The 27,083-nt window shown below is 35.7% G+C and overlaps 1 non-coding gene across 1 annotated transcript; it reads left to right on the top strand.

The window, feature by feature from the left end:
• Positions 1–2,458: 2,458 nt before the first annotated feature.
• Positions 2,459–2,562, top strand: LOC116809947 (small nucleolar RNA U13). Its single transcript, XR_004370107.1, has one exon. It is a non-coding gene; the product is annotated as a small nucleolar RNA U13 (small nucleolar RNA).
• Positions 2,563–27,083: the final 24,521 nt, after the last annotated feature.

Raw genomic sequence — 27,083 nt, 5'->3', positions numbered from 1 at the left:
TACTTTCTCAAAGTAAACGTGTTTGCAAGAAAAACACTACTTATTACGCAGGCTCTAAAGAGTAAAAATCAAACAAGTAAACAAATAACACAATTATGTTGAAAAACAAAAGGTACCCAGTAAAAGAGAATAACTAGGTATTGTATTCAGTCTTATTCAGATTAGTGAGTAGATAGTTTTGTTTTCAATTATTCAATGATATAATAAAATAATAATCATGTGTGTTTTACATGCCATTTCCAATAATATGTGTGTTTTACAAGCCATTTCCAATAATATGAACATTGACAGAGTTAATATAGAATATAGTTAATATAGTTAATATAGAAATATAAAATATAGTTAATATAGAAATTTCTCTCAAGCTATGCTTACTGGAGATGGAGTAATATGGAGAACAAGTTCATTTATTATACTCACGAGATTAAATTCTTCAAGCCCTAAACCTACTGCAAAAAGCCCTTATGTTTTATTCCTGGTTATAGTTCAAATCAATTAAACTAGTGGATAAATAATTAATGCTTCTTGTAAATAATGCAAGGGATTTATTTGGCTAGTATCACATTTCTTCTATGTGAGTGATTCTCTATATTGTTGGTTACATGCCCAAAATCTAACATCTCAAAAGAACAAAACACTTCTAGAGATGTACCTATTAAAAATAATTCAAGTTATTCTGTCAAATATGTATAAACTTGTATATTTTTCTTCATTAAAGCATTTATTAAGCTAATACCTCTACATATATAAATGAACAGTTTTAAAGACAAATATCTATCTATAGGAATGTACATGTAATTGATTTACTTCAAAGAAAATAAAAAATAATTCTGTGCAAATTTGTTATACCTATACTTTTATTTACTTTGTGATCAAAAAAAATCCAACTTCATTGATCCCCTAAAAACTACCTCTTTTTTATGTTTTTATCATGTGAAAATTTGATAAAGAAAGTATTACTTGACTACAAATCAGATACACACTTGGATTTAAGAAGGGGAGAATGGAAACAATTGCAATCCAGGGAAAATAAGTTGTATAAACAACAACATGGGAGAGCATACAGGTGGATACATTCAGGAGCTGCTGCATAATAACTGTCATGGAGTCTTGGGCTGCCAGTTGATTCCAAAGCCTGTGGAAGGAATGGCCCAGCTTGATCTCCTCGTAGGAGGGCCTGAGTGCTGTCTGCTCACTGGAAAGCATCCAGAGGAGAAGCATTCCTAGGACCCATCAGTCACAAATAAGCTCTGCCTCAGAAACCTGCAGGAGGTGGATTCCATGAAAGAGACTGACATTAGCTAAAGGAGGTCAGAAAGACCCTGGGTGAGATAAGTGGCTTCAAGCATCTCAGGCCTAGTGTAGGGATCTGATTTCAAAAATAGATAGATAAGAGTATATATTATAAGGGCTTTTCCAGGGTAAGTACAATTCCTTCTCCCAGGACTGCAACTGTAGTGACAAAGAAATACATGATTCTTAGTCTTAGTTTGGTTCATTTTTATTTTTATTTATTTATTTATTTTTGAGACAGGATCTTGCTCTGCCACCACCCCATGGTGCCCTCATGCCTCACTGCAGCCTCGACCTCCCAGCTCAAGAGATCCTCCCACCTCAGCCTCTTAAGTAGCTGGGACCAGAGGTGCACACCACCACAACGGGCTAACTTTTGTAATTTTTGTTGAGCTGGGGATCTTCCATGTTTCCCAGGATGGTCTCAAACTCCTGGGCTCAAGCGATCCGCCTACCTCAGCCTCCAAAGTGCTGGGACTACAAGCATGAGTCACTGTGCCTGGCTCTAGTCTGAAAACTAGGGTGTAGACAACCAACTGTGGCTTTCATGTCAACAAAGCTCTTCATTAGTTGAACAGCTAACAACCAACAACACAGTTGGTTGTCTACACAGTAGCCATCTTCTCCTGTCTTCAACAACTGAACTCTGGTTTTCTTCATCTTCCTCTGAGTACTCATGTCCTTTGTGGAAAGCTGGAATCCTCCCAGAGCCGGGAGCTGCTTACTCATTAGCCTCAGCCAATTCTGAATGTCTCCTTCCTCAGTCTAGGTGTGTGGTCTGTGTGAAACACATTCTGCCTAATAGATACTAAGGAAAGTTTGCTGGAAGGCTCAGAGATGGTTTGTCTCATTCGTGGTAATAGACATAAGATGGGTTTTCTCTATTCCGCCCCTTTGGCAGGTGACCATTAGAAGGGGAAGCAACCATTCCTGGACTATTAAGGGAACACCAAGAGAATTGCAGAGAAAGTAAACAATCATTGCCCTCTTATTTTCATACTTCCTTTCTGTGATGTAATCAAGTCTTCATTGTTGATGCCACTTTTAATAAGCCATCTGTAGTTTATAGACGAGGCATTCTCAGATGTATATTAGGAGGTCAGATGCAAGATGGAAAGACATTAAAGGCAGGTTGAGACAAGATTATCAAGGAGGCAGAAGTCTGATCCTTTTGTAGTTTATAAGCGTGATGATTGGGTTTTCATGCTCATGTGTGAGAAGTGCCTTCCTCAAACCTTGTTATGCTGTTGGTGCATTACTCATGTGACGAGAAAAAAAAAGGAGGCAGAAGTCAGACCAAGGGGTATAGGCTTTCCTTGATCAACAGTGGTGAGTCACTGATGGGGTTTGAGAAGAGGAGGGACATGATCAGCACTGCACTTCAAAGCATTATTTTAAACGTTGTGAGTGGGAAGGATTTCAGACAAGGCTCAGAACGTTTTGCCACTTGGAACGCATTGTTGAATATTCATAAAAAACTAGTTTATGGCTCAGCATAAATAATTTTTAAACACAAAGTAAAATACAGTATGTGTTGCCATGGAAGTGACAGAGCCTAGGAGGATAATGACAAGCAGAAAAAAAACTGTGCCATTGTAATTTAAATCACTATAAAGCTTTCTAGAATTTAAGTGTGTTTTCAGTCAGAGTATTTTGAATACACAAGGAAAAGATGATGGTTATTTTATCGTTCTTGCTGAGAAAGGAAAGAACAAAAGAGGGGTGTTTCCTTTTTGCACATGAGACCTATAAAGCTAAACAAAATCAAGTTCATGCAATCAAAAAGCTGACTAGGGTTTGAAAGACTGAATGAGTCAATTAACAGTGAAGCTCCAGTGCAGAGCACAGACTGGTGAGGTGCCATTGTTAGCACTGGCTGCAGTCCCCTCATGTTGATAAAAACGACTAACAGGCATTGTCTCTGATTACATGCTAAGCTCTGCACTGACACACAGGCACGAGGCCTCTCTGTATCCTTCACCATCAATCACATGTGCTAATGGTGATGAAGTGTGATGTGGGTAAAGAAGACATTGCTGAATTCAAAGATATGATAAACACAAGTAAATAAAAAATAAAGCCATAGAAGACATAAATGATTAATGCCAGAATTTCCAAAAGTATGAATTAATAAAGGGTATGAAAAGATGATGGGTATATAGATATTAATATAAAGGAGATACGTTTTTCAGAGCTTAAAATTGAAAGAAGTGTTAAGCAATTATTTACAGGGGAAATTACTTCATGTAAGAGGGAGAGAGAGGTTATACAAGCAAAAAAAAAAAATTCCTCAAATAAACTGACTGCACATAACAAATGTTATATTAAGTCAATGCAAGTGAGATTTGAAAGTAGATAGAGAAGAACAAACACACCAAAAAAAAAAAAAAATCAAACTTCTTCGAACGTATAATCGAAGACAGTAACCTCCCAAAACTATTATGGCAAGAAGCCTCACCTGTCTTAGACTCACCCACTACTATTTCTTGTATGGATGGCAGTGTGGGTGCACTTTGCATATCTCCCTTTATGAAACAGCAATAAGTGAACTCAAGGCATTAAAACTTGGGAAGGAAACTCCATCAGGGATGAGGGCCTTTCTGACTATAGTCAGCCTATTTCTGTAAACCTGAAAGACTGTTCTAGGGCAGGGGTTCTTTAGGCTCCGCCCCCAGAGGTTCTGATCAGTAGGTCTGAGGCAGAGCCTAAGAATTTTCATTTCAACAAGTTTCCAGGTGATGCTGCTGCTGCTTCTGCACACTGAAAACGATTGCACAGTATTAGAGGACTCCGAAGCTCCCTGTGTCACCCTCCAAATAACCAGTGGCTGCTCAAACTCCCTCTGGCTTTCACAGTCAAGCTTCTTAAAAGGGCTGTCTAATAACAGAACATCCAGTTCCTTACTCCCATTCCCTCTTCGGGCCACTTGAATTTGGTTTAAGCTTTGGACTTGCATCAGAAGCTCTAGTCAGAGTTACCAAGCTCTCCAACATCTAGTTAGCCTCTTGATCTCAAGGTGCCTTGCTGACCACTTGATTTTCTGGCTCTCAGTAGGGCATACTCTTCTTGTTTTGTTTCCTGATGCCAGTGCACTGCTTTTCAGTCTCTTTTGTTGACCCAAGATCTTCACTGGTTACAATGTTGTAGCTATATTTACTTGTAAAAATTTCAAAGAGATCATAGGAATGTCCTGTTTAAATCTTTAAATGGCTTCTCCCGTCACTTAGGATCCTTTCACTGTACTGCATTCACAGGGCCCCTACAGTTAACCACCAATCATTCTTCAGATCAGTCTCCCTGTGGAAAGCAGTCCTTTCTCCTTCTAAGAGCACCTTGAACTTTGCATTGGCTTGCTAGGGGTGCCATACAAAAGTGCTACAGATGGATTACTCAAATACAGAAAGTACCCCAGCTCTAGAGGCTGGAAGTCCAAGATCAAAGATGTCAGCAGGTTTGATTTCTCCCAAGGCTTCTTTCCTTGGCTTCCAAATAGCCTTTTCTCTATATGTGAGCATCCCTGGTGTCTCTCAGGATGCCCATATCAATTCTTTTTATGAAGACATCAATCAGATTGGATTAAGTCCCCTCCAAATAGCACCATTTTAATTTTACCTCTTTAAAGACCCAGTCTCCAAATACAGTCATATTCTGAGGTGTTAGAGGTTAAATTAAGCCTTCAACACATGAATTTTGGGGGAACAGAATACAGTCCATAACACACTTCTGCATTGCAGCTTTTATCAGATAGAATTATAATTAAGTTATTGCTGAACTTCCCTGCACTCCCCGCTGGGGTGCTCAACACTGAGTCTGCAGCACCTGCCACATGTCTGCCCCATGGAAGGTCAAGGTTCACTTGTTTCCTATTGAATGAAAGAATCATGGTCAGAGAAAATCAAGGATACAATGAACTTGGAACCAGTTTTCCCACCACTTGCCTGGAGATTCCCAAATACAGACTCAGCAAACAAAATGCCTGCGATCCACATGGCTTAGCAGTAACCTCGCCTCTCCCCAGAAGCTGGGTGGCTAGTCTGATGCAAAGGGCAATGCCCTACCCCTTCAGGGGACAGATGCAATTCCAAGGCAGAAAAATCAAGCAATTCAAGGGAAAGTGTTCAGAATCTAAAAATCCACTTGCTGGGCTATGTGAAGTTGATGACCAAACACAATTCTCTCCCCAGTTCACCTTCTCCAGCAGCTAAATCCAAAAATGCAAATAATCAATATCCAGTCTCGTAGTCCAGGTTCTCATTATTGGATCTAATAATGCCAAAGCAAACATGGGTACAAGGAAAATCTATTCTTTCTGTGCTGCTGCATCCTTTCTTCTGCCCTTGGTCAGGCTGAACAAGACACACTTCCTTATGTGCAGGCTGTTGTCCAGCACCAGGTTGTTAGACATTATGTAGCAATCATATAAAATTAATTTAACTTTTTACTTTATGGTTAAACACAATTACTGTTCTTTGGAAAAAAAGAAACTTTACACAAATACATATATAGTAAAAAATGTTGTCATTCAGAAAATTGGCCCATGTGTGTCTAATTTTATATGCATACATTAAAATATGCATACATAGTTTACGCAAACATACACATTAAATGAAAAGGCAAGTACTCTAGTCATTGATTTTTCAGGTGCTTTATCTTTATAGTGATCTTTCTAATTGTGAGAAACCCTTTAGATCTTTTAGGTTTCACTATTAGATCTATCTCTTTTGTCCATGTAGAACTGGTTTTGGTATATTCTGTAATGTAAAGAATATAATTATTCTTTCTTTTTTTATCTTTTTAAAATTACAAAAACTCTTCCTTTAAACATTTAAAATAAAACATTGCTTATTTAAAAACATCAAGAGATTCGATGAACTTTTGAGTAAAATGAGATGATGATCCATTGTTTCTTCTTTCCTCATACCCTCAACCCACCCCTCAGAGGTCATTACGGGTTGTTACATTTTTCATGTAGATTTACAGACATTCTTCTTTCATACCTCATTAGTAGGCTAGTGTCATAGTCCCATTCGGGCTGCTATATAACAAAGTGTCTTAGATTGAGTAACTTATAAACAATGGAATTTATTGCCCACAGTTCTGGAGGTTGGAAAGTCCAAGATCATGGCCCAGCAGATTTGTGTCAGGTGAGGGTTCTCTGCTTCAGGTGTGGTCCCTGCTAGCTGTGCCTTCACGTGGTGGAAGGAGCCCTTGGGCCTCATTTATAAGGGCACTAGTCCTATTGTTGAGTGTCCTTATGACCTAATCATCTCCCAAAGGCCCCACCTCTTGATACTGTTGCATTAAGAATTAGGTTTCAGCATATAAATTTTAGGTGGACACAAATCAGATCATAGCAGCTAGTTACATCTTTCTTAATCAAATTTCAGCAATAGGTAATGCTGTAACTTGATTTTTCATACTTAGCACTTGCCTGGTCATTTCATGTTTCCAATGTAATTTATTTCATTTTTATTTAAAGTTACATAATATTCCAACATTATAGTGAATTTAACCATGCAGCCATAGATTGGTATTAAATTTGTTCCTCGTTGTTGTTTTTTTTACTATTATAAATCATATTGCAACAAATATTTCTGTGCGTGCTTCATTTTACACAGAAGCAATGATATATGCTGGACTAAATTCTAAGATTTAAATTATCAATTAAATTTTGAAAAAGACTTCCAAACTGGCTCCAAAAAATTTGTATCAACCTACATTCCCACCAATAGTGTATGAGAGTAACCTTTTTTCCTACCTCATCTCAATTTAGCATATTTAAAGTTTTCTTTATTTTTTCAGAACTAATGAACAAAATAGTATCAATTGTATACTTTCCAATGTACCAATGTTTTCTTCTTAGAGTTTTGAATTCTTTGTTTTATATTTGTATTACATATTCTTATTTCATCTTATTTAAATTAGGTTTTCAGCTTTAAATTATTTTTCAACTTATTTGAAGTCTTTATATTCATTTGTTCACGTTTTGTTGAAAGTTGAAATCTTTTTCCTGCTTTATTGATGGCAAATACTTTCACCTATATATTGTTGCCTATTTACCTTCATTTAAAATTATTTTCACTTTTTATGTAGTTCAGCTTCTTAATTTCATTCTTTGCTTAAGAAAGTCCCACTGTAAGATATATATACATCCCAACATACTTTTGTCTAATAGTTTAGAACTTGTAATTTAAGTTTAGACTTTTTATCAAGTTGGACGTGGCTCTCTTTGCCATGTATGAGTCCAGATGGACCTGCAGTCAGGGAGAGGTCATGCCTGCTCACCCAAGGCCTCTCCTCCCCTTCATGAATCCACTCTAGTCAGGTCTACCAGCTTCTCCAAGGATCTCAACATTGCCTAATCCTATGGTTGCATTTTAATTCCCCTCACATTCTGCCTGATAGGTGTCTTTGATATTGGCATCATTCCTTTTTCCTGGAACACTTTCTTCACTTAGTGTCTGGAGCAGCACTCTCTCCATTCTGGCCACTGCTCTTTGTCTCCTTGGCTAGTCATTGGCCCAACCTCTAAACATTCACATGCACAGGGCTCAGTCCTGGACCTTTTCTCTGTGTCTACATGCTCTTCCTATGTGAGTTCATCCAGCAAAATGTCTGGGTCTTGGCATATCCAAAAACATATTTATTTTGTCTTCACATTTGAATTATAGTTTCACCTACATAAATGCATTTTCCTCAAGCCAGTCCAAAGCATAGACTTTGGAATCAGGCTTTCTGAACTTGAATCCTTTTCCACCACTTACCAGCTGTGTCTGTGGGCAAGTTATTTAACATCTTTGCATCTAAACTTCCTTCCCTGAAAAAAAAAGAGGCTAATAATAAATATCTACCTCATTGAGTTGTTAAGAAAATTCAAAGAGAAACATGTACAAAGAAGTTAGAACAAAGAATGGGCTAAATATGTTAGCTATCATTATTATTTGATGACATTATGCTTTAAAATAGCTGGTTCTATTCTGCGCATTGCTACTTTATAAGTAACCTTTCCAAGATTTTCTACATGGAAAGATTTTAGCATTCTTTCTTGAAACATAGACATTTCACTAGGATGGCTCCAAGTGTGAATCTTTTTTCGCCCAAAATATTTCACCTGGGCATTTGATAAGCCTTTGGATCTAAAAGCCTGTCTTTCCTTGGTTCTTGAAATGTTGGCGAAATTGTTAAAAATCAATTCTTTGAATTTTGTTTGTTCTCTACCCCTATGGTTCTTCCTACAGAACTCCTATTATGTAGATATTCAAGCTGCTCGATAGATGTTCCATGCCACTTACCTCACTTTTCTCATGCAGTTTCTTCTCTTTTTCCTTTTACACTCTGTTTTTGAATACCTTTCAGCTTAATCATCCAGATCACCAACATGTAAGTACTGCCTTTGAATTATATTCTTTTGGAAATTTTACTTATGATTTCTTAAATAATTTAGGTTGCTTTTTACACATTACTCTGCTCATTCATTATACAGAAAAACATTCATATTTTCCTTAAAGCCTCTGCTTTTCTGTTGTCAAAAATGTACCAGGTAATTAAGGAGATGACTTGATTAAGACTACTGTAATAGACAAAAGTTTCATTAATAAGGAATCTCTCAGAATAAAAGAAAGAAGATCTAGGATTTTGTGGAGACAGATAAATGAGTGAGTCTTGAGAAATGATGAAGGCAGGTCTTATGTTAAAATACAGAGTGGTCTTTTTAGGTTAGCCATCTCTCAGAACACAAGAGGGTGGGAAAATTTCTTAACTTTTGCTGCTGCTTTCCAGGAGCAAATGACTCAGATAACATTGAACACTGTCAACCATACTCATTTTGGTTTTCTGTTTATTTCATCTGATAGTTGAGTTTGGTAGCTTTCTTTCACACAAGTGAGTTACCATACATTTATGATAATTCTTTCGTCTATGTCCACTGTGTGTACTTGTGTAAAATGAGAAAATGCTTATAACGTCATACCTTTCAGCTATTTTCATCAGTCACACAAATCATCATAGTTGCTGCCACACTTTCCCACACAAATAATATGTCTGGCCAGCATTGATATTTTCATCAGTGTCTTCATTTCTTAACTTTGTCACAGTTTCTCTTGCTGAGCCCATTCCAGTGTTTCTGTAACAGCCTCCAGTGCTGAAAGTACTGCCAAGCTAGCAGCTCAGTGGATCATAGAAATTATGAGATCCTTCTCTTCCTGTTCCTTTTAATTTGAGGGGTCGTATGTTGTTAGTGAAGTGGAATAGAGATAGAACTTTCCAGATGTCTTTTTAAAAATGCATTAAAACACTATATACAGGACCCCATTAGTACTGTTCATCAAGCAGGTTGAAGGAGCTCAACTGCATAAATAATAGTCTTAATTTGGTTTCCAGCTTATTTTAGTATTCAAATAAAGACACTCAAAGATTTCAGGGAGTCATCCTGCCTAATTGCCTCCACCCTATCTAGTATCTGAAGGATAGAGATTGTAGACTTCTGTTAATCTAACAGTAGTTCTAAAGGTTGGACTTGTTTAAAACCATGATGACCAGGAGCACATTATATGTTTATATTTACAGGTGGGCATCCCAATAATTAGTTTCTTGGAAGTGAGTTAGGGAAATTACACTGCTTCTCACAGATGAAGAGTCCACCTGGGAGCCTCCAGGATCAGAATACCCGTATTGATTTTTTTGGTTGTGGCAATCTAATATTTCTGTTAAAAACAACTTTCAAATCCAGATGAAATGCACAGAGAAAAACTTGTCTGAGGGCATTAGAGAGATATTGAACCCGCCAGCACCTAAAAGCACAAAATTCCAGAACAGGAAACTTCCAGAGAGGTAAGGCAGCATTCCTTCAGGGCATTTGCCAATTCTAGGCCTAGTGAAAAAAAACTGAGATCCAAAAATAAGGACAAGAACCAGAGAAACCTGAAAAACGTTTACAGTGTTGCAGAGCTAGAGGGAGGGGTTAGAAAAAAACACTGGAGAAGACAGGATTCTAGAAAGAAAGAGGAAGGTCAGAGAACTCAACACTTCACCCACTCCACAATCTCATTCTCATGTCTGAAGCTGCTTGTTACAGAAGGCCAAGAAGTTAAAGAAACAACCTGACATTCTTGAGAACTAAGGAAAAAAGGATTAGCACAATTCAGGATCACCTGAGGGGGATAAATCCCCAGAAATGGGAGAAAATTAGAGAGTGATAGAGTGCTATAAAACCTTGCATTAACTCAGGTTCGAATTGGATTAGGGTAGTTAACTCTATTGTATCTACAAGAAGAAAACACTTTATAAATCTCTACAATTTTTCTAATATAATGCACAGCATTTAGAATACAAGTCACTCCAATAAATAGGATCAAAGGATCAAAAAAGAAGTATAAAAAACAATTTCAGAAGTGGTCTAGTTTGTTATTGGAGTTTTGAACAAAGATTTTTAAAAGATATGTATAATACCTTCAGAAAATAGAAGAAAAGATTTTTAATTTCTTTAAAAATATATAGCTAACAATCTAATGGAGGAGTAATGTTGCATAAAATATCTCTTGATGAATCTAATAGAAGAAAAGAAAAATGAAAAAAGACAAATGGTTCAAATATAAAATAAATATAAGCTGATAAAAAGACAAATATATCAGTAATTATATTAAATGAAATGCCCTAGTTTAATTAGAAGACTAATACTGTCATGCTAGATTATTTTCATAACAATGCGCTGCTTCCAAGAAACATACTTTATAAGATTAAAAATTATAAAAGTTTAAGTAAAGAATATAAAATTTAAGTAAGTTTGAAGTAAAGATAAAACTATACCACGCAAGAACTAACCAAAATAAAGCACACGATGCTTTGCTACTGCTAGTAAATAGATATTTTAATGATAAGAGTCCATGCACAAGGGAGATATTATAATTCTAAACTGATATTAACCCCAAAAAAATGCCTTAATACACACACACACACACACACACACAGAGAGAGAGAGAGAGAGAGAGAATATATAAAACTAGTAGAATGCAGCTAAACATTTGTTTAGGAAAAGTTTATTTTTAAATACAATATGAGAAATTAAAGAAAGTTAGAAATCAATTATCAAACTCTGTATCTCAAAAACTTAGAAAACAGCAGTAAATTCAATCCAAAGAAAATACAAAGAAGGAAATTGTGTGTAAGTTTTGGTTTTAAAAAAATAAAACACATAATATAGAAAAATCCAGAAAACCAAACCTGTTTTTTCATAAGACTAATAAAATGTATAGGCTTATATATAACAAAACTGAATTATTTAAAGCATAAATTATCAATAGCAAGAGTAAAAAACAAAACATCATTAGAGATTCGCTGACATTATACAATTAATAAGAGACGATTATGAACATTATTTGAGCAAACACAGTTAACAAAACCTGAAATTGGAAGGAAGGAAAATATAAATAGACATCTTTATTTAAAGTAATTAAATTTGTAATTAAAGAACTATTCATCTCATGAAGAAATCTATAGGCCCAGATGACCTCATTGGTCCATTCCTTCAAGCATTAAAATTTTAAAAAAATACACAAACTTTTATGACAATGAAAATGAGGGCAGTTCAGCATTCTATGAGGTTGGAACAAACTTGACACAAGAGATTATCAAGGACATAACAGAAAAATTATAGATCAATTTTTGTTATGAACACAGAAGCAAAAATATATGTACATAACATTGGAAATCAAATTTAGCAATATAAATATAAGATAATACATCATGACCAAATTGAGTTTATTCCAGGAATACAAGGTCAGCCAATAGTTGAAATTCAGTTTATTTCCACATGAAAAGTAAAATTTTTTAAAAAAAGAAAAAATACACAATTATTTCAATATATGTAGTAATATTTTTAACATCCATTTATGACTAAAATAAAAACTCTTAGCAAACTAGAACTACAAGTTGTCCCTTAGTTTGATAAAAATATTTATAAAATGTCTGCACAAATATACTTAATGGTGAAACAGTGAAAGCTTCCCCCTGGAATTAGGAACAATTCAAGGAGGCTCACTATGACTGCTTCTGTTCTATTCTGCAGGAAATTGTAGCCAATGCAATAAGACAAAGAAATAGCAGATGTTGCTTACAAAGAAGGAATTAAGCTATCGCTATTTGCAGAGTTTATGATGGTACATATACAAAATTCAAAAGACACTGAAAATAGGCAATTAAAATTAAATGTAACTAGGTGGCTGGACACAAGATCAACACACAAAAATTAATAAATCAATGTATTTATATATATTAGTGACAAACATAAGGAAAAGTTTTCTTCTAGATATCAGTTTTAGTAATAGGAAAATATCAGAAATATCTAATGCAAATTTATTTTAACGTATAAGACTATTACTTTAAAATTACAAGACAGTATTAAAAGAAATTTTAAAAAAGCTAAATAAATGAAAGGATATGCCAAATTCATGTTTGAAAGGTGGGTGGCAAGAGTGGCCTGGGCTGGGATGCACCAAGAATACTGTAAACATATGCTTTGCCCCAAACTTATCTATTAATTCAACTTAACTTTAATTACAATCCCAGCAGGTAGTTTTTGTTGAAGTTGGCAAGCAGATTCTTAAACCTATATGAAACGAAAAAGAGCCAAGGCCACCTAAGACCAATGTGTGGAAGAATAAAAGTAGATATTTTCCAATGCCGTATACTGAAACATCCTAAGGTATAGAATAGATAAATCCATACTAAATTTTACATTGTACTATTGGTGCATTTATAAACAAAAAGACCAATGAAACAGAACAAGGACCCCAAGAACAGAACTTGTATATACATGGTCACTAGATTTATAGCAAAGTGACCCTTCAGTGTAATGGGAAATGATTTTTTTAAAAATGTAACTAGGTCTACTAGATATTAATATGAAAGAAATGAATCGTGATCCTTCACATCATATGCATAATAAAAACCACAAAGAAAATTTAGATCTTCAGGTGAAAGATTTAAAAATATAAAGTTTTACAAGGAACGAAGATAATATTTTCATATCATTAGAGTAGGCATATATTTTTCAAACAATGCACAAAAAGCACTTACCAGAGATGAAAATCTTGACAAATTGTATTAGACTAAATTTAAGAGCACTCATTTATCAAAAAAGCACCATTAAGAGAGCAAATCAGAGTGGGCAAGATCTTTATAATACACATATCTAACCAAGGACTCATATACATAATATATGCACAAAATATCTGCAAAAGAATAAGAAAAGGATATCTAATAGAAAAATGGCAAAAGATTTGAACAGATTTTCACAAAAATGGACATCCATATGAATAATAAACCTAAAAAAATTGTTCAACTTCATTAGTAGTCATGAATAGCCACTAGACAACCATTAGAATGGTTAAAATGAAAAATGCAGATAATACCACGTGCTGACAAGGATGTGCAGTGACTAGCATGCTTGTGCACTCCTTGTAGGAGTGTGTATTGATGCAACCTCAAATTGATGCAATTTGGTAACAGCCTCTACACCAAGTGTGTGCAAATCCTGTTATCCAGCTGTTATCTTCTAGCTGTGTTCTCAACAAAATGCATGTAGCAGTTATTTAAAAGGCCTGCACAAGAATGTTCATAGTGACACCATTTATAAAAGACCCAAATTTGAAATATCCTAAATGTTCAATGGCAATGGAATGAATAAATGAGTATTGGAATATTCATTCAATAGAATTCTATAACAGAAATACTATAATAGACCATCTATGTCCTGTAGGCCAAATCTGGCCTGCAGCCTATTTTGGTATGGGCCTGAAGCTAAGAATGTGTTTTTAACATTTTGAAAGATTTGTTTAAAAAATACATTTTAATAAGATATTAGACAGAGACTGCACATGGCCTGAAGAGTCTAAAATATTTGCTACCTGACACTTTACAGAGTTGTCAACCCCTACACAGTGCTGACATTGAATGAAATATTGCTGTATACTCTAATCTAACTGAATCTCACTGACTTCATATTGAGGAAAGAAACTAACGACAAAGGTACATACTATATGATATACTCCATTTATATGTGTTTCAAAAGCAGGAGAGACTAATCTAGGAGAGCAGATTGTTGTAACAATGGCTAGCTGTGTGGATAAATCTTGGCTGGAAGGAGGCGCAGTGTGGCCTCTGAAGTGAAATGCCCTGATTTTCCATCTGAAGATGGTTACATGGGTGTGTTTCCCACACGGGAATTCAATGAGATCCACAATTGGTTTGTGGACTTTTTGGAGGCCTTTTTAATTAAATCAAAATTTAAAGTAGCCTCCTCGACAAATAATGGAGCCTCAATGTCAGAATGTGGGGAATTCAGGGAGCTGCCCACAGTTACCCCATCACCTGCCTAGCACCCCCTCCTCCAAGTGCTGCCTTCTGAATGTCGGGTTTTTCTGTAGAAGCACACTTTCTTGGAAACCCATCTTCCTGAAGATCTATTTTTGTCTACATAGGATTGCAGGTTCTTCGGTTCCTTTAGGCTTCACAATTAATTTCGTTGCATTTGATTTACACTTTTCAAAAATTCTTCTTTGTTATAGTTTTCCATCGGCTCTCATATGTACTTTACAACTTTTATATTTTTCTCTTCTTAGTCTTTATTTTGATAAAATGATTTTCAATCTTTTGTCATCAAGTAAAAGATCTGATATCATTTGAAATATCATATTTAAAATATATATATATATATCTTGTGGTAAGTAGTACTTTATGCTTCACAATTGTTTTATATACATCATGACTCAGAATTCAAATAGAAGAGTAAGTATTTAAAGATTGCCAAAGCAGTTTTGAAAAAAGCAAACTGAAGTATGTGTGAATGCTGAGAAATAAGGCTCGGACTAGCATAAAGCAAAACATGTTAAAAAGTTATTGTAATAAAAACAGTATGTCTGTGGTACAAGTACAGGCAAGTAGAAGAATCAAACAGAGTAAGAGTTCTGGATGAATTAAAGGCAAGAGGTGGGAGGACGAATATTAATGTGTTAAGAAAATTGGCTCATCCATTTGAAAAGGGAAGTTTTCCTTAAATATAATTCCAAAGGCCAAAGTGTTAAACTTTTAAAAAAACAAAGTAAATAAACTTAGTAACACAAAAATACACCATCTATAAAGTAAAATACACCAAATAGACTGGAGGCTGAGCACAAAGGCTCATACCTGTAATCCCAGCACTTTGGGAAGCCAAGGCGGGTGGATCACTTGAGGTCAGGAGTTTGAGATCAGCCAGACCAACATGGTGAAACTTCATCTCTACTAAAAACCAATAAAAATTAGCCAGGCATGGTGGTGCATGCCTGCAATCCCAGCTACTTGGGAGGCTGAGGCAGGAGAATCACTTTAACCCAGGAGGCGGAGGTTGCAGTAAGCTGAGATCGCACCACTGCACTCCAGCATGGGTGACAGAGCAAGACTCTATCTCAAAAAAAAAAAAAAAAGAAAAATAGACTGGAAAGAAACTCACAACATAAATATACATATATATGCATATACATATAAATCAGAAAAGACATGTGCTAAGAATATACAAAGAGATGTCAAAAAATCAAATAAGATCCCACATTTCTCTCCTCATGTGCTACAGTCTAAACTCCATGGGATACATAAGTCCCCGTCTTTGGCCCTTTCTTCCCTCTCTCCCATCCCTAAAACTCTTCCAGTGTTCCCTGTGTAATACAGTTTGCACAATCCCCCATATCGTCATCCTGTTTTCTCAATGTTCCATTCACCTTCTTGATCTAATAGAATCTTATCCCTTCCCTGCTTTACCTTTCAAACATTGGCTGTCTGTTTTTGTTTTCTTTTCTATGACCTTCATGTTGTTAAACCTGTAGGTAAAATAAGTGCCTTTCTTGATTTTTTTTTTCTTTCATTACAGACTGCTTTTCCTTTGTGCTCCAAAAACAAGACATAACAAACCAAATCAAAACAAAACACAGTTTTGGATATAATGTTATCAGATTAAATCACCTCTACCTCTTCACTGTGGCTTTTCCCTGCTGGTTCCAATGGCATCCCCTTCATTTCCCTGGATCACTAGGCCTATTTAACTCTTCGTGATTTCAATACCCAATGCTCAGGACTCAGTTCCTTGTCCTTCTCTCCTCCAGTGAGTTTTCTCCCTTTGCTGCCTCAGCCATCCCCCCTTGATCTTACCCTAGCTCTTTCCATCACTGTAATCCTCCTTAGCTTTAATTTAATGTATCCCGCTATGCACCCCACCTCCTATTTTTTAAATATTTCTTCCAGTACCTTGAACTCAACAATCTTTCAACCTCATGGGAACTTTTATTCTACTGATTCTACTAACATTTTTCTCAGGCAATTACTCCTTAATGGTCTCACTCCCCTTTCTACCCAACTTAAATTCTATAGCAGGGGTCCACAACCCTGGGGCTGCTGACTGGGACTGGTCTGTGGCCTGTCAGTAACCGGGCCACACAGCAGGAGGTGAGCAGCTGCGGGAGAGCACTACTGACTGAGCTCCACCTCCTGTCAGATCAGTGGGGCATTAGATTCTCATAGGAGCATGATCCCTGTTGTGAATTGCACAGGCCAGGGATCTAGGTTGCATGCTCCTGATGAGAATTTAATGCCTCGTGATCCAAGGTGGAACAGTTTCATCTCGAAACTATCCCTGACCCCTGGTTCATGGAAAAATTATCTTCCACGGAACTAGTCCCTGGTGCCAAAGACGTTGGGGATCACTGTTCTATAGGCAATTGTTAAAATCACTCTTTTTCATAATCACTTGACAAAACTACAACCCTGGCTCACTCTGTTTCTGGGATCACCCCTCACTTGAGCCTGTGTGCTGAATGAGGCTGGAGGAGAGACAACCAAAACTAAGCAGATGTGCACTAGCTCATGACCATCAACCTCAATTTTCATACATCTTCTATCTGTGTCTTCTCTCTCTCTTATATATCTATTTTATACTTTCTCCTCTCCCCTGAAATTTTCAACAGCTTCATCCCCCTTCTCACTCTAATATTTCCTGTGGAGAAAATTTAAGGAATCTTAAAAGAATTTCCACACGTCTCATTTTCACATCTACGGCCTGCAGGTACCTCCACCTACATACACTGCCCTTTTGCCTGTTACTACAGAACCACCCATGTTTCTGTCCAAAGCTCATCCCTCCCAGTGGCCATGAGGTTCCCTCTTCATCAGTAAAAAAATCTTTATCAAATCATTCTGTCAGTACACACATATGTTTTTTTGTCTCCTTTTAAAAAAAATAAAATAAAATAAAAAATAAAAACACTTCTCTTCATTTCCAAACCAGTTTTTCTCTCTCTTATCCTCTTAAACACACCCTGATATGTCCTTTAACTCGTCACTCCACCAAAACTTCTTTTGTCTAGCTTATAAATAACTTCTATGTTGCTAAATCTACTGTCAATTCAAAGACATCACTGAACTTGATCTATCAACAGCATTTTACACAATTTATTTCTTCCTCCTCCTTAATACATTTTCTTCACTTGTCCTCCAAGATCCCACACTTGCCCAGTTTTTCCTACCTCCCAGATTATTCTGCTATTCGCTTTCTTCCACAGCCCCTTCTTCTTCACCCTGAAATCTTCATGTTGCCCCACCCCAGTCTCGGTCTTTGTTCTTCACTTACCAGTCTACACACACATCCTTGGCAGTCTCTTCAACCCTCAGAACTTTATACAGTTTCTCTGTGCCAAATTCCTATCTACAGTCCTGCTCCTGCACTCCCTCCCAAATTCCGGATATATTTAACATGTACTCGACTTATTTGCAGGTTTTATAGACATTCCAAACCAAATATTTCTGTTACAAAATTATAACTGCTATGAAAAAAAGGGATTAGAGTCAGGAGGACCTGGAGTGAGATGTGGGGTGCTGGTGGAGATGTGTTACTGTGTTGATTAGGCGTATGGCAGTTAACACTCATGAGCCAGTGATGGATTCTTCAAGCAGATTCTGTTCTATTCACCAGAAATACAGCAGTAGAAAGAAGAGGCAAAAACTCTCACTTTCTCGGAATTTACATTCTAGGCCAAAATTTATTTTCAAGTTATATAAAGACTTACAAAATTGATAATAAAATATAAATTGCAGACAAGGAATAATGGATAATTAAGTATGCTTATGAAATTAAAGGTAAATGAGAGTTTTTTGGGGTGGTTTTTTTTTTTGAGAGCGAGTTTGCTTTGTTACCCAGGCTGGAGTGCAGTGGCGTGATCTCCACTCACTGCCACTTCTGCCTCCCAGGTTCAAGCGACTCTTGTGCCTCAGCCTCCTGAGTAGCTGGGATTGCAGGTGTGCACCACTATGCTTGGGTAATGTTTGTATTTTTAGTAGAGACAGGGTTTCACCATTTGGCCAGGTTGGTCTCAAACTCCTGACCTCAAGTGATCCGCCTGCCTTGGCCTCCCAAAGTGCTGGGATTACAGGTGTGAGCCACTGCACCCAGCCATAAATGAGTTTTTGAAGATACTATTTTAAGAAAAAAAAAAAAAAGGACTTTTCAGCAGACTTCTGCAGAGTTTATATTTGTTGCATTAAGAAACATTGATGCAATTTGATGTTTTCTTAGAGAACTCAACCCCTAAATCTGTAGTATTAATATTAGGAATAAATATATTTGTGGAAAATGAGCACTTGTTGCTGAAATATTCCTGCTGGTAGGAGCAGAGGCAAAGCCAGACAGGAGCTCCAAGCCCTGGGCACAAGGCAGGGTACCTGCCACACGCTCTGGGTCTGTGTGGTCCACCTTGACCTGAGCAAGTGACTGTAGTAGACCCTGGGCAAGTCCAAACCACCATGGTCCAAGAGGAGGCACTGCCAACCGATATCCATACAATAGGAGGACACTGAGAACCCGAAGGAGTCCTGCCAAGAGTCCAAGAGCTCCTGGAGATGGGGAGGGGATGGAGACCAGGGATTGGTCTTTTTACAGTCTGTGTGACAAAGAGAAAAATTCCAGAGCAGAGCTACTGAGAGTTTAACTGTATAAGCCCTTGTCTGTGGGTTAGAAAATACTGGCATGAACTAGCTCTCCCTCTGTGGTCACACCAAATACAGCTGTAAATATCTTCTTATCTATCTCACTATATCATTACAAGAAGAAAACTCCAACATAGTGTTTACCTCTGAATGATGGGTTATTGGGGATTATTTTTATTTTCTTATTTAATGGCTTCTGAATATATCAAATTTCCTATTGCATGTAAATAGTAGTATGTACTGTATTATAATCACAGAAATAAATTTTATATTTAATATTTTTAAATAGCAATAATGCCTTCTTAATTTTTTCCCTAGAATCAAAATCAAGTTCATCAACATTTTTCCCAAAATCAATCTTTAAAAAAATTCCCATATGAATGAATACCTATATCTTCACTTTTTATCTATGATAATTAGTAATTAATTACAGATCATACTCAAATTTATTGTAGAGACAGGTAATTGAGAAATATAAGTAAATATCATTTAAAAAGATTTTTAAATATCATTTTTTAAAAACATCTTTTTTGGTTTCTTATCTGTCTTCAGGTTCAATTTCATTCTAGTTATAGTCCATTTACCCTTTTTTATTTTAAGCTTACTCTACAGGGAAGGGAGCAAAACACAAGTTGAATATCATGCTTTCTATTTTTGTAGGACATTATCAATTCATACTCAGATTAAAACCAAAAGGAGATTTTTATTCCCTTTAATTTATTTTCTCAAGCCTTAATTTATCCTGAGACTTGATTTTCCTGATACTATTATTATAGGTCGGCCCCATTCTTTTGAAAATAGAGAAGGATGACTGTACTATTCCACATAGTTAAAATTACATTATATACTTATTTTGTTTCGAAATTTTAACAAGAAGACTAAATCAAGTGTTTATAAGTAGTCTATAATTACATCCAGATACCAATTGTTTGTCCAGCAGATAAATGCACTTCTAATTAGATATGAAGAAAACTGAAAATACACACCAATCTTTTTTGCATTTACTGAAATTTTCTTCTTTCTATTCAGAGCACATCATTGTTCTGCAAATGAGCATCCATCTGTTATGGTGGGAAGAAAATGTAATCCTTTGCTCTTTAGTTCCTATTTTCCCATTAGGCCATACAAGGTAAGGAAATGAGTTCTAGGCTATACTTTTGATTTATTGCAGAACTGAACACACTTACATAGAGAAAAGTGCTATTTTAATTTTACACACTTCAATAAACACACATACATATGTCTAACCTTTAGATGTAGTCATAAAAATGACTGAGGGCTCTGGAAATAGAGTGAAAACATATAAAAGTTTCACTTTTAATAGTGTTGTTCAGAACTGTATTGTGCAAAATTAAAGAAAAATTTCTAATATTTTTTAAAGTTCACATTCTTAAATTTAGCCTTCCAAAACTATTTACATATTACATCGTATTATGTTTTCTCCATTACTGTACATTCATATTTATCACACTGGAACAATGTGAATATATTCAAAAGATTTTAAGAGCAATTTTAGGATCACAGAAAAAATAAAAAGAAGGTAGGGATACACGCCAAATATTTCCTATGTCCACTCCTGCCTAGCCTTTCTCAATGTTAGCATCCGCCACTGGAGTGGAACACTTGTTATAATTGATTTACCTGTCTTCACACATCATTATCACCCAGAGCCACACTTTACACTGGGGTTCCTTCTTGGTGTTGTGCATTCTGTAGGTTTCAAAAAATGTATAACGACATGTATCCATCACTATGGTATCATACAGAGTGATTATGGTATCATACAGGGTGTTTTCACTGTCCTAAACATCCTCTGTGTTGAACCAATGCATTTCCCCCCGGCCCCTCTACCTCGGGAAATCACTGATCTTTTACTGCTTCTGTAGTTCTGTATTTTCCACTCTGTCCTGTAGGTAAAATCACACAGCATATGATGATACGTAGCCTATTCAGATTGGCTTCTTAGTAATACACATTTAAGTTTCCTCCATGTCTTTTCATGGTTTAATAGCTTATTGCTTTTTAGCACTGAATAACATTCCATTGTCTAGATGTACCACTGTTTATGTCCCCTTTCACCTTCTTAAAGACATCTTCATTACTCTCAAGTTTTGGCAATTATGAGTACAGCTGCTATAAACATACATATGTAGGTTTTGCATGGACTCCTTTCAGTAAATATCAAGGAGTGTAATTGTTAGCTTAGATAGCAAGAGTATGTTTTGTTTCATAAGAAACTGCCAAAATGTTTTCTAGGGTGGCTATAACACTTTGCATTCCCACCAGCAATAAATGAGAGTTCCTGTTCCACATCCTCCTCAGTGTTCTGAATATCAGCCATTCCCACAGGTGTGTAGTGGGATCTCACTGTGGCTTTCATTTGCATCTACCTTATGTCATATAAATTTCAGCATCTTTTCATACATTTATTTTCCATCTCCATATCTTCTTTAATGAGGTGTCTGTTCCATTCTTTGGCTCATCTTTTGTGTTGTTGATTTTCTTATTGTTGAGTTATAAGAATTCATTGTATATTTTTGATAACAGTCCTTTATCAGATATATTATTTGCAAATACTTTCTTCCAGTTTGTGGCTTGTCTTCTCACTCTCCTGAGAGTATCATTGAAAGAGCAGAAGTTTCTAACTTTAATGCAGTTCACATCATCAATCATTTCTTAAATGGATTGTGCCTCTAGTGTCATAACTAAAAAGTCATCACCGAATCTATGATCATCTAGATTTTCTTCTATGTTATTCTATGTGAATTTTATAGTTTTGCATTTTATATTGAGATATGTTAATCTATTTTGAGTTAATTTTTGTGAAAGGTGTAAAGTTTGTCTAGATTCATGTTTTTGCAAATGGATATCTAGTTGTCTCATCACCATTTGTTGAAAAGACTATCTTTTCTCCATTATAATGTCTTTGCCCCCTTGTTAAAAATTAGTTGACTGTATTTATGTGAGTCTATTTCTGGGTTCTCTATTCTCTTCTACTGATCTATTTGTCTATTATTTCATCAATATTATGCTGTCTTGATTCCTATAAACTTATAGTGAGTTTTGAAGTCAGGTAGTGTCAGTTCTGAAACTGTTTTTCTCATTCAATATTGTGTTGGCTTTTCTGGGTCTTTTGCCTCTCCATATAAACTTTAGAATAGTTTGGGTCAATATCCACAAAACGTTTTGCTGAGATTTTGATTGGGATTGCATTGCATCTGTAGACCAAGTTGGGAATAACTGACATCTTGTTAATACTGAGTTTTCCTATCCATGGATATAGCATACCTCTCCATTTCTTTAGTTCTTCTTCAATTTCTTTCATAAGTTTTGTAGTTTTCCTTATATAGACCTTGTAAATATTTTGTTAGAATTATACTGAAGTAGTTCATTATTTTTGTTTTTCTGGTAGAAATGTGACTATGTTTTTAATTTCAAATTTTACGTTCATTGCTAGTATGTAGGAAAGCAGCTTGCATCTGTATGTTAACCTTGTATCCTGTAACAGTGAAATAGTGGTTTACTAGTTTCAGCAGTTTTTTTATTGATTTGTTTTTCTGTTCTACGTAGCTGATTGTGTTATCTGCATTTAATCCAGTTAGTAGCTCTACAGTGTTGCATGAATGCCTCCCACTTATTTTGTAGTCAAATCTTTGATATCATTGCTAAGATTCCAAATCAGTTGAAACATATTTTCTCATAAATGCTTCTCTTCAGAAAATTCTTTTTCTTAGAATCACAATTTTTTTAAAAAATACATTATCACATTATGTTTCTCTCATCTTCATCAGTTATTTCAACTGAGACATGCATTTTGAAGGATATTAATAGTTTCCTTACTACCATCTCTCCCTAAATTTCCAAGATCTGCCTAGGTGTGTATTTCTTTATACATATAATGTACCCACTGGTAAAGTTTGTTTTTTAATTTTGAAATCTTAACTTATTCTTTGACTTTGTGCTGTTTTCTTCTCTTACGTACTAATATGGTTTGGCTGTGTCCCCACCCAAATCTCATCTTGAATTGCAGTTTCCATAATTCCCTCATGTCATGGGAGGGACTCATTGAGAGGTAATTGAATAATAGGGCAGTTTCTCACCTACGATTCCTGAGATAGTGAGTAAATTCTCACAAGATCTAATGCTTTTATAAGGGACTTCCTCCTTCACTAAGCTCTCATTCTTCTCTCTCCTGCTGCTTTGTGAAGAAGGATATGTTTGCTTCCCCTTCTGCCATGATTGTAATTTTCCTGAGGCCTCCCATTCCTGTAGACCTGTAAGTCAATAAACCTCTTTCCTTTATAAATTACCCAGTTTCATGTATGTCCTTATAGCAGCGTGAGAACAGACTAATCCACGTACTGATTATTCACCCCCTAATGTTAGCCCTGTAATACCTATCACAGCTGTGAAGCTCTTGCTTATTTTTGCAATGACTCCTTTCTGTTTGCTGATGACTTTTTTTTTTTTTTGTTCTTAACATATAAGTTTTCCAAATGAATCTCTTCTGGACTTGTTTTTCATTGTATTCAGTATGTATCTAAATGCCTTCATTGCACTTATTTTTTGTAGGTAATATTTTCTAATCTCAGTTGGTTCTCTCTACATTAATGAAACATCTACTTGTATATGATATTTGGGAAATGTTCTACACATTAAAAACACTACTTATTTGCATCAAAGCCTCAAAAACAATCAATAGAAAATGATTTTTGGAATAGTATATGTTAAACCAATGTATATGTTATCTGTCATTTCCACTCATTAACTTGTAAAATGATCACTCTGGCTTCTGTGAGGAGAATGAACTGAACGGGGCAGAACTGGAGGTGGGAGGCAACTGAGCCAGTTGTTAAAATTATTAAAGTGGGGAAGGATGCTGATTTAGGCTGTAGAGGTGGGAGTAGCAACAGAAGTGACCTCATTTAAAAAATGTAAATATAACTGGTGAGACTTAGTGATGGATTCAACTATGACTGGAAAAAAGAAAGCAACATGAAGAATGACTGTGTGTGTGTGTTTGAATTTTAACACTGGGTTGAGAAAGTTGCCTTTCCCTAAGATGTAGAAATAAAAGGGGAGCAGGTAAGCAAAAGGTCAGGAGATTAATTCTGAACACCTTACGTGTGAGGCACAGGTTGCACAACCAAGACGAAATGTCAAATTGGGAGTGAGAAGGAATATTCAAGGTTTCCAGAGAAATTCAGGCTGGAGTTATAAATCGGGAAGTTATTGGTGTATAGATGATAGAAATAATGAATGCCACTGCTAAGATCTGCTGAGTATCAAGGCACTGTGCTAAGTCCTTTACATATGTTATCTCAATTAATACTCAAAATACCTTTTAACCTAAATATTAATATCAACTCCATTTTATAGATGATGAATCTGAGACACAGAGATTATACAGCACCTAAGTGACTGTCAGGATTCAACTCTGACTCTGACTAAAGGCTCTGCAGGCAAAACTATTGCATTTCACTTGTAGTACAGCAAGAGAGGGAAGAAAATAGGGCACAAGACTTAATGCGAAGAAACTTGGCATTTAGAAGATGAGTGAATAAAAATAATAAGTAAAGGCAGCTAGGAATTCCTGATCAGAAGAGTAATTATGTAAACTAAGAAAAAGAAACTTCAAGAAGGAAGTGATGTTTACCTGTTTCTATGGGTGTTAAGGTGTGTGGTAAGATGAGAACTGAAAGTGTCCATGAACCTGGTAATAAAAGGTCCACAATGCTCTCAGCCAGGGTAGTTTCGACGGGCATAGAAAAGCCAGATTGAAATGGGTAGAGGCAACATGGCAGAGTGTGGTCACTCACTGGACATGTCCTGTGCTTCAAACACATAGATATGACAGATTAAGTTTAAAATAATAAAATAAAAGAAAATAATAATAATAAAACTAAAAAAGAATAACAGAAACAAAAATAGAACAGAAATGCAAACATCAGGGCTAAGATTGTGAGCATGATGTGTCCTGTCCCAGGGAACTAAAACTATCGCTTGGGATGAAGAAGAGGACTAGCTTCAAGACTTGTAACTAGGGGCTACAGTGTGCCATTCTACTATCTACCTGGCTGGTCTCAAAAAGAGAAGAAAATAATCCCATGTCCATTTCAGACAAAGAGCTAAAAGGTTTTAGAAAGCAAGCCCAGGGAAAAGGGTAGCTTTTTCACCAGGAATTCAAGGAAGCCACAGATAGCTCTATAATTGTCTCTGCACAGGGTAAAGCACTTAATGTGCCTTGTGAACACACAGTTAGACTGGGACTTGGTACACCACATGGAAGTAGCTGTAAAAACATTAGCTAAGAAGAGATACACATGGGTAGAAATGAACAAAAAGAGATAGAAGAGTTCACTGAGAATACAATTGATAATAAAAAGATGGAAATATGTGAAAGAGAAATTAAGACACATGGAAGATGAGCAGCAGTCCCCAATATACCTCTCAGAGCAATTCTAAAAATAGAAGAGTGAGAGAATGAAGAGAAAGGTGGAGAGGCAATATTTGAAGAAACAAAAAATTAGAACTTTAGTGAAAATGGTCATGAGTGTATAAATTAAAAAATATACTAGCAGCACTGAACATCAAACTACATAGAGGCAATTATAAAAATTACCACAAATAATTGACAACCTTCAGAGATACGTCAAATAGAATTATAGCACAATTAACACTAGCAACTATAAAGCCAAAAGATGATTTAGTAAATGTATACAGAACACTGAACAAAACCAACTATTACCTAAATTTTAAAATCTGTTGTACTAGCATTAAAGAGTAAGGTAAAATACATAGATTTTCCAGCACAGAGAGACAAATATAATTTAACACAACAGAAATCCTTATTGAGAGAACAAGTAAGGAAAATACTTCAACAAGTAATAAATTATACCCAGAAGAAGAAAAACTATGGGACTCAAAAAAATATTGTTTTTAAATGGCAGTAAATTTAATTATTGAGTATAAATTCTAATATCTTTTTAAAAAGGTAAAGGTAAACTTTAAAATGAGAATGGACATGCATAGAGGGAATTAAAATATTCTAGAGAATAGAAAAGGATGCTAAAAAAAGTCTCACCTTTGCTAAAAACATTGTAAGTATAGTTAAGTATGCATGTTTGAAAATGTTTAAAAATATTAAAAGAACAAACATAAAATATTTAGCTTTAAAGTGAACAGAATTAACAGAATAGAAAAAAACTCAATGAACTGGAAAAAGGCATAACTATTTTAAAAAACAAAAGAAAGTAATGAAAAATAATGGTAGACACAAAACAATGCAAGATGGTAAAGCATATATGTTTAAAAAAACATAACAAATAAAAATGTATTACATTCACTCTGGCCTAAAGCTAGTTGTCCTCCACAGCCTTTTACTTCTTCCTGAGTTTTCACCATTCATTTAAAAGCATGCAGCTAAGTGTAGCCATGTAACCAGGCCCTGGCCAATGGTATACAAACTTAAATGCTGTTTGTTCCTCCAGGGTCTTTTTAAAACCCTGGTCCTGGAGGATTTACTCCTGTCTGCTGGCTGGAAATGGTAATGACTGGAGCAATCTATGAAGATATGTGCTAAGGGTAGAACAGCCATGATATTATTGAATCCCTGGGTGACCTTGTGGAGTGAAGCCTACCTGCCCTAGAATGTTACGTGAAAGAAGTAATCTTCTATCTTGTATAATCTAGTGAACTTTGATTCTCTTTATTATAGCATATTAGCTTTTACCCTACCAAATTTACTTACACATCAAAAGTAAGAGGTAGAGATATTGATTTGGGTT

This window comes from Hylobates moloch, unplaced genomic scaffold, assembly GCF_009828535.3.
Source record: "Hylobates moloch isolate HMO894 unplaced genomic scaffold, HMol_V3 SCAFFOLD_1, whole genome shotgun sequence".
In the NCBI taxonomy this organism is placed as follows: domain Eukaryota; kingdom Metazoa; phylum Chordata; class Mammalia; order Primates; family Hylobatidae; genus Hylobates; species Hylobates moloch.
This window is presented reverse-complemented; position numbering and strand designations above follow the sequence as displayed.